Source organism: Phalaenopsis equestris, unplaced genomic scaffold (genome assembly GCF_001263595.1).
Source record: "Phalaenopsis equestris unplaced genomic scaffold, ASM126359v1 Scaffold000226, whole genome shotgun sequence".
NCBI classification, from domain to species: Eukaryota; Viridiplantae; Streptophyta; class Magnoliopsida; order Asparagales; family Orchidaceae; genus Phalaenopsis; species Phalaenopsis equestris.
Genome location: NW_018164668.1, coordinates 1,854,346 through 1,864,388, shown reverse-complemented (window position 1 = coordinate 1,864,388; position 10,043 = coordinate 1,854,346).

Below are 10,043 nucleotides of genomic sequence, written 5' to 3'. Positions count from 1 at the left end.
GACTTTTTATGTTCCAAGTTTCTCTAGGAATTTGATTTCTATTTCAAGACTTGTACCTTTGGGTTTTTCCTTTAACTTTTTGGATTCTGGTTTTAGTTTATCTTATGAATCTAAGGTTATTGGTTATGGTACTTTGATTAATGGTCTTTACTCTATTGAATTGCAAAATGACGATGCTTATAATTCTATGCATATTACTGTTGGGTTAAAACGATGTGTTGTGAATGAGGAATCCTCTATGTAGTGGCACCGAAGATTAGGACACATCTCCATTAAGAGAATTAAAAGATTGGTAAATGAAGGGGTACTTAATACTTTGGATTTTGCTGACTTTGAGACTTGTATAGATTGCATAAAGGGTAAGCAAACTAATAAGTCTAAAAAGGGTGCCAAGAGGAGCACAAACCTATTGAACATTATACATACAGATATTTGTTGTCCAGACATGGATATAGTTAGTCCAAAATACTTTGTCACCTTCATAGATGATTATTCACGATATATGTATCTCTACTTACTTTGTTCTAAGGACAAAACTTTGGATGCCTTTAAAATCTTTAAGGCTGAAGTGGAGAATCAATGTGGAAAGCAAATTAAAATCGTGAGGTCAAATAGAGGTGGAGAGTACTATGGAAGATACACAGAGAGTGGACAAACCCCTGGTCCATTTGCGAAGTTTCTTCAAGAACATAGGATTGTTGCCCAACACACTATGCCTGGTTCTCCGGATTAGAATGGTCTGGCAGAAAGAAGAAACTGAACTTTAATGGACATGGTGAGAAGTATGCGGAGTAACACGAAACTACCTGAATTCTTGTAGACTGAAGCTCTAAAGACAACTGCGTATATATTAAACAGAGTTTCAACCAAGGCTGTTCCAAAGACGCCTTTTGAGTTATTCAAAGGTTGGAAACCAAGTTTGCGACATAGACACGTTTGGGGATGCCCGTCTGAAGTAAGAATTTACAACCCACGAGAAAAGAAGTTAGACCCAAGGACCATTAGTGGGTATTTTATTGGATATGCTGAAAGGTCTAAAGGGTATAGATTCTATTGTCCGTCTTATAGCACTAGGATTGTGGAATCAAGAAATGCAAAATTTCTTGAATATGACTTGATCAGTCGGAGTGATCAATTTCGGGATATTGTTTCGGAAAAGGATCACTGTGAAGCTCAACCCTCTAGGTCAAGTGACAGATTGATTGTCAAGTGACCCTCTAGGTCAAGTGACAGATTGATTGTTATTCACAACCCTCAAGGACAAACAGGTGTTAAACAATCAATTGATGAAGTTCCACAAACTATTAATAATGATCAAGTATATCAAGTTGTAAATAAGGAACAACAAGATATTGTTGTACAACCAGTTGAACAACATGCTCTTGAGGAGAATGTTGAAACAACGTTAAGAAGGTCTACTAGAGAAAGAAAATCAGCTATATCTAGTGATTATGCCGTGTATCTTCAAGAAACAGACTACAACATTGGAGCCGAAAATGATCCTGAAACGTTTTCACAAGCCATGAGTTCTAAGGAATCGGACTTGTGGCATAATGCCATGAGAGATGAGATGGATTCTATGGCATCAAATCGAGTCTGGGATCTCGTTGAGTTGCCTAATAGTGTAAAAGCTATTGGATGTAAATGGGTTTTCAAAACAAAGAAAGACTCACAAGGTAACATTGAGAGACATAAGGCAAGACTCGTTGCCAAAGGGTTCACTCAGAGGGAGGGAATTGACTATACGGAAACATTTTCTCCTGTATCTAAAAAAGATTCTCTCCGAGTAATTATGACATTGGTAGCTTATTTTGATTTTGAGTTACATCAAATGGATGTGAAAACGACATTCCTTAATGGTGATATAGAGGAAGAGATTTACATGAAACAACCGGAAGGATTCTCCTCTAGTGATGGTGAGCACTTGGTTTGCAAGCTAAATAAATCCATATATGGTTATAAATAAGCCTCCCGTCAGTGGTATTTGAAATTTCATGAAGTTATTACTTCATTTGGTTTTGAAGAGAACGTCATGGATCAATGTTTATTTTGAAGAGGTTTTGAAGAGAACGTCATGGATCAATGTTTATGCCAGAAGGTTAGTAAGAGTAAAATTTATTTTCTTGTACTGTATGTGGATAAGTATTTGCTTAGCTACATCAAAAAAAATTATTAATTTCTTTAGAATCACATTTTATTTTCCTTAAGCAGTATTTATCTAGACAACATTACAATGGAATCTTCTGTCATTGGCATTAAGATCCATAGTGACAGATCTCGATGTATTTTGGGTTTGTCTCAAGAGACCTATATCAATAAAGTTCTAGAGAGATTTCATATGAAGAATTGTTCACCGAGTATAACACCTATTGTGAAGGGTGATAAATTCGATTTGAGTCAATGCCCGAAAAATAATTTCGAACGGGAACACATGAAGAACATTCCATATGCTTCAGCTGTTGTAAGCCTTATGTATGCTCAGGTTTGTACCAGACCTGACATAGCATTTGTTGTTGGAGTGTTGGGAAGATATCAGAGTAATCCAGGTATAGACCACTGGAAAGCTGCAAAGAAAGTAATGAGATATCTTCAAGGTACAAAGGACTACATGCTCATGTACAAACGAACTGATAATTTGGAGATGATTGGCTACTCCGGTTCAGACTACACTGACTGCATTGACTCAAGAAAATCAACATCAGGTTATATTTTCATGCTAGCTGGTGGAGCTGTATCTTGGAGAAGTGCTAAGCAGACCTTGACTGCTACTTCCACTATGGAAGCTGAGTTCGTATTCTGTTTTAAGGCTACCTCGATGGTGTATGGTTGAAGAGTTTCATATCTGAGCTTAGAGTCGTGGACTCTATTTCAAGGCCATTAAAGTTGTACTGTGACAATTCAACTGCAGTATTTATGACTAAGAACAATAAGAGTGGAAGTCGAAGTAAACACATCGACATCAAATATTTAGCCTTAAGAGAACCTGTTAAGGAAAAGAAAGTGGTCATTGAACACGTTAGCACTGAGTTGATGATTGTTGATCCTTTGACTAAAGGCATGCCACCAAAGAATTTTAAGGATCATGTAGTACGAATGTGACTTGGTTCCATAATGTGATTTAAATTGTACGAATATTTATTAAACTCTTAATTCAGTTGATGATTTCTCATATGGTTTTGTGCACATATTTATTCATTCGTTTATTTTGAGAAATCTCATTCAGTTTGGACTTAGAATAGACATATGGTTTATTCATTAAGTTGTATGGGCTAGTGTTGAGAGACTTGATATCGTGTAATACATGGAAGATAATACTCACTATAAGAGGACCTATCGCCATGATTCATATATTTTGTTTCTCTATATGGTATGTGTTGAACTATATGGACCAAGTGAGAGAATGTTGGGATTTTTTCTTTAAGATTCTCAAATTAATTAATGATAGGAATTAGATTTATTTCTTTAGAATTCCCAAATTAATTAAAACTCTATTTTAATTTCAACACCTATTGGAATTCCCAAATTAATTAATTTTTTGTTTTAATTTTAATACCCGTTGAAATTCCTTGGTGTTTTTAAGTGAAATAAATTTCATAATGTGGTTCATATAGCGTCTAAGTTCAACACATGAATTTAGTAACATTTCATAATGTGGTCACATCCATTGAACTCTGTGATGGGCAGAGTACTATAAATTAGATGTGATGTTTGCTGTTTTGGTCCCTAAGTTTGCTCATCTTCATTTTATTTGCACCATCGGGTTGTGAGTGAGAAAAGCTTAAAAGATCTATAACAGAAAATTTGTCGTGTGAGCTGTGAGTGTAAACTTTGTCATATAAGTTATGGCCGGAGGTATGCATGATCTTATCTTGCTTCCGCTTATCGATTCAAATATATTTTTAGATCAAATATGATATTTAGAAATTTTACATACGAGCCACACCTAACAGGTTTATTAGTCGAATATATCTTATTATAACGCGATTTTAAAAGGGTCTTTATGTAAAAATTTATTTTAATCATAATTTCAAAAATCTTTCACATAATTTTGAAAAATCTTATTTGGATTCTTGAAAGATGACATAAAACTTTATTTTCATCGACCAGAATCGGCAATTAAATTCATCGCCCCGTCACATCCACTTGTTTTTTTTTTTCTCATCATCATGCATGCGTAATTTTCAAAGTATAATTACATACAGACCACCCACAACATTGCTATTTACAAAACCAACCTTGTTTTTTGAACTACTAAAAATGATGTATTGGGTCTACCTAGGGCTGTTAATTTGGCTCGTTGTTCGTGAACAGCTCGTGTTCGGCTCGTTAAGCAGCTCGTGTTCGGCTCGTTCGTTAAGCCTAACGAGCCGAACACGAACAAATTTTTAAGCTCGAAATGTAAACGAGCCGAACACGAACAACAGTTTGTTCGCTCGTGTTCGGCTTGAAATGGCTTGAAAAAAAAATTATATAACTTTGTATATAACAATTTATTACATATATTATTTATATAATAATATATTATATAAATTTATGTCTAAGTTTAACTCATAATATCTCATGTGGCAATATGGTTAGTGTTTTCTTTTGTATAAATTTGATCCAGGTTCGAATCCCACACTTTACATCTATTTTTCTCAATTTTAGTTTAACGAGTCAATTTTGAGCCGAACATGAATACGAATATTTAAATCGAGCCAAACACGAACACACTGTTCACGAGCCGATTTCGAACACGATCCGATTTCGAACACGAGCTATGTCGAACGATCCGAACACGAGCCAAGCCTGAGCTCGCTCAAGCTCGGTCGGCTCGTTTACAACCCTAGGTCTACCTATCTGGCTCCTAAATTTCTATATTTATAAACATCATATGAAAAATATCACTCATTATCACATTATGAAATGTGCAAAAATGAAATTTTATGTGAGAGATGCGTAAATCCATAAGAATTATGTCTTGTGTATGTGTAATTTTCCCAAATAAGAAATATAGGTAGGAGTTTTACTATGAATTTTGATATTTTAGTGATAATTTGAATAACGAATGAAAGAGAATGGATGGTATGTAAATATGATGTTTTCGGGGGTGTATATGTAATTGTCCCAATAAATATATGTGGATTTACTTATCTCTAAAGAACTTTTCTTGGAATATTGTCTTTGAGCATTTTATAAATCAATAAAAGTAATATGTGGACCGTCCTTACACTCTTTGTAGTTCTCCATCACGACTCTCAATAAATATAAAGCTTCATATTAGACTTGTTCATCGAACCTCTGGCTATCTGGCTGGTATTATTTTATTTAAGAAAAGAAATGAACATATTATCACTTATAAGAATATATATAATAAGACATCGATCAGTTAAATATCAAACTTTTTGGTGCTAAATAGATTGAGGATGGAAATAAAAAAAAAAATTGCTTTTTTAGATGAAAATATTTAACATAAGTTGGTGAGATGATTTGATAAACTTTTCAATAAAATTTATGAGAATATGATCGAATTTAGTGACATAAATTCTAACAAAGCTTTTAATTTTTACAATCACATTAGTAAAATAGAAGCTGAGGTGAGTTTAAAGAAAGAGAAGTTTGAAAAAATTGTGAGATCTGATGGTATTTCAATAGAATTGTGAAAAAATTTAGGAGATCTGAATTTTTCTTAATTTACTAAATTTTTTAATATTATTTTAAAAATTAAAAAGATATTTGATGAGTGAAGAAGAAATCTATTGATTTTTATTTTTAGGGATAAAAGAGATGCACAAGAATTTGTAAATTATAGAGGAATTGAATTAATATATCATACATTAAAGTTATGAGAGAGAATAATTGAACATAGGTTGCATCATGATAGACAATTTTTCTTAAATCAGTTTGAATTCATGTTGAGCAACCTTACTATGAAAGCTGCACATTTATTGAGAGGTTTGATGAGAAAGTTTAAAGAAAGTAAGGAGGATCAACATATGAATTTGGTTGATTCAGAAAAATATTATGATATTCCAAGAGAAGTATTGTTAAGAGTTCTAAAAAGAAAGTTGTTGATAATATTTATATTCAAGTCATTAATGATATGTGTGCTAGAGTTGTTGTTTGTGTTTGAATACAATGACAATTGAGTAACTATTTCCTATTTCAATTTGATTACAAAAGAGATTAACTTAAAACCCATATCCTTTGCTTTAGTTATGGATATTCTTCTTGAACATTTATGAAAGGATGTACCTTGGTGTATGTTGCTAAATGATGATATTCTTATAGTGGACAAGACTAAAGAGAGAGTTTAACAAAAACTTGAATTATGGAGATCAAATTTAGAATATAAAGGCTTTCATTTGAGTTCATATAAAACTAAATACATGAAATATAATTTCAATTGTAGTAGATCTAGCGGAGGGGTTGCAATAATGAGTGATCAAGTTATTAAAAGAAGGGAATATTTTAGATATTTTGGCCATATTAATAAAAATGATGGAGATAAAGATGGGGATGTTATTAGTAGAATTCAAGTTGGATGGTTGAAGTGGAGGAATACAGTGAACCTACGGTGTGTTAAAAAATTAATGCTTCAACTTAAAGAAAATTTTTATAAGATTGTGGTGAGGCATGCAATGCTTTGTGTCGTGGAATATTGGTACATAAAAGAGAAGTACAAAATTAAGTCAAGGGTTGTTGAGATGAGAATGCTCGAGTGGATGAGTGTCTTTACACTTAGAGGCAATGTGGAACAAAAATATCCGTGAAAGGGTTGGAGTAGCTCCAGTTTCAGAAAAGTTTAGAGAGAGTTGCCTTAGATAGTTTGGTCACATTAAACCCGAGCATCTGATAATCTAGTTAGATGAATTGATGTTTTGGGTTTAACTTATGTTAAGAAAGGTAGAGATAGACCTAAAAAGGCTTGAGCATGTTGTATAAAAATGATCTTAATTTAATAGAATTAAATGATAATATGACAGTCAATAGGAAATAATGGAAAAGAAAGATTCATGTAGCTGACCCCACTTAGTGGGAAAATGCTTGTTGTTGTAGTTACAACCTTTGCCTGGCACCACATGATTTCAAATGCCATTTTTATTTAGTGTTGTTGGTATGAACAAGAAACAATATATTGAATTTGAAATAAATTTTGAACAATGTTCAAAGTTGTAAAGTATGATCTAATATCATTATGCGTTAAGGATTTAATAAAAAAAAGATTGTTAAACCTAACATGTCATTTGTTTAAAGTGATTGTGATATAGATGGAGAAGTTATTACTCGAATTCAAGTTGGATGATTCAAGTGGAGGAATGCACCAATCCCATTCATTTGGTGATAGAAAAGTAATGTTTAGGCTAAAAGAACAATTTTATTGGTGTTGAGACCAACAATACTTTACGGCGCAAAATATTGGTCTGTAAAAGAAAATCATAAAATTAAGTTAAGTGTTGTTGAGATTAGAATGCTCAGGTGGATGAGTGGCTACACGCCTAGATGCAAAACGGGAAATGAACATATTCATGAAAGGGTTGAAGTAATTTTAGTGGCAGACAATATTAGAGTGTTACCTTAGATGGTTTTGTCACATTAAACGTCGAAGATTTGACTTGTGTTAAGGAACAAAGAGGTAGAACTAAACAGACTTAGACATGTTGTATAAAAAATGATCTTAATTTATCAGAACTAAATGAAATATGACACTCAATATGACATAATGGAGAAAAAATGATTCATATAGTCGACCCCACTTGGTGGGATGAATGCAAGGTTGAAAGAGGGATACATGAAACACCCAAAGGCGCGAATGCAGGGTAGAAAAAGAAATTTATAAATCGTAAAACTCAAAAAATTATCAAAAAGAGAAAGAAATTATAAACAAAATAAGATAATAATAAGCTGAGCACATAAATTTCCTTGAGGCTCATTTCATGATTTGAAATTATAGTTATTAACTTTATTATTATATCAGATATAAATAGACATCATCATTTACTACTACTAATAATAATAATAACATACTAAGCATAGTGGATGCCAGTTTAGGATAAATATTAAGAAGAAAAAAAATTACAAAAAACACCATATAATTTTTATATATTCATATATCTTACTATTAAATTTTAATCTTTATACTTGTGTATTTGCATATCAACCCCCACATTTTCATATTTATATTTACAACATGTTGATGTCAATAACTTATATATATTAAAAGGAGCATTTCACTTTTCAAAGAAAAATAATAGTGATATTTTTTCATATAATATAAAAGATATTGAGAGTTATATATGCGAATATGAAAATTTATATGTAAACAGTTTTTTTTTTTTACTTTTAAAAATTAATATTAATGATATTCTTGATGCAGTGAAGCTAAAAAATTAAGTTTTATGCATGCAAATATCAAAATTTATGGCATGTTTGGGTAAATTGCATTTTAGCAGCTTATTCGTTTTCAAAATGGTGAAAACAATGTTTTCACACCGCACCTACCTAGGTGCGGTGGCAGCTTTCTGACAACGGCTTTGGTTTTCCAAAAAAATAAAAATTTGTAATAGCCGCCGCACCCAGCTTATCATCAGATTATTCAATAAGCTGCAGCTGCCCCAACCACATCCTTAATTGTCAGGCATGTAAATAGATAAAGAACTATTTGTGGTATATATATTTAAATATCCCTTTTTATAAATTATGACTTTTATTTTTTTTTTAATGAATTAATTAAAAAAAACAAAACATAGTTTCCATTTTCATAAGCAGCCAAATGAAGCATTTTCTGCTGGTCTTTCATGCAAGCTTCTGAAATACATTATTAATGAATACTTCTGCAATTGGACCAGCGAATTGGTAGTCATTTTTTACTCGGGATATTTACATATATAACCCTCGTAATATTGTTATCTACCAAAATGGCTCTCAGCTTATATATATATATATATATATATTAAAACTATTGGGATTATGAGCCCGTTTGGGGCAGATTATAAGTGCGCGGGCATTTTTTAAAACGCTGCGGTATCTTTTGGATCATACACTTTGTATGCTTATCCAAAAACGCAGTTACCTTTTTATACTAAACGCTGACCGCAAGTCGACCCGTGGACTGTATTTCAGTATAAGTTGTTTATTCTGAAACACACCATATCGTAAATTTTGATAGAAAACATGGATGAATGAGGGGGATATAATTGTAAATAATAATGTTTCAAAGGCTAATTATGTAATTACCCCTATGTTGGAGGTGGCAAGAAACATTTAATCGCATTATGAGAGACAGATGGATGAGAACGATTTGAAGAAAAAGAAATTAAGAAAAAGTTTTTTAAGAGACAAATAAAAAAAATAGAAAATTAGGATTTATTAGGAAATGGCTTTAATTTCTAATAAAGATGATTATAACTTTCCATATCTACGTATATATTTAATGCATAAGAGTTTTATAATTAAATTGAGGGAAATTTATACAAACAACACCCAACTTTTATGATTTTATGTATATGATACCCAAAACTTTCATTTTTACAAACCAAGCACGCTATCTATGGATGAAAATGTGAATTTTACGGCTGGGGAGGGGTGAACTTTCATTTTTACAGGGTCTGCCAGGTGTGGGTGGGCCTTTATGTACACATGGTAGATCCTCATTGGCGTCTTGATGAAAACTGCATCAGGACTCATGATACAATAATTTATAAATCACTTTTAAAAAAAATAATAATAACAATATTATTATGTGACGATAAACTTTGGGTGTTATAAAAATAGATATGAACATTTAAACGTTAGATATGTAAATAAATAAAAAATGTGTGATATATATGCAAATGCTCCTTTTTAACATAAAACCTATTTCACAACACACAAACTCTCTGATGTGTTTATCATATTAACTATTTATTTGGGACACTTTTATATATGCAATGCATTCTAGATCACTATCACAAAGTCTATTTTGAGAATTATTTTTTTTTTGCTGTTTTTTTGACTTTTATATTTATAATTTATTTTTTTTTAATCTAACCTTATAAAATGTGATTATTATAATATATATATAT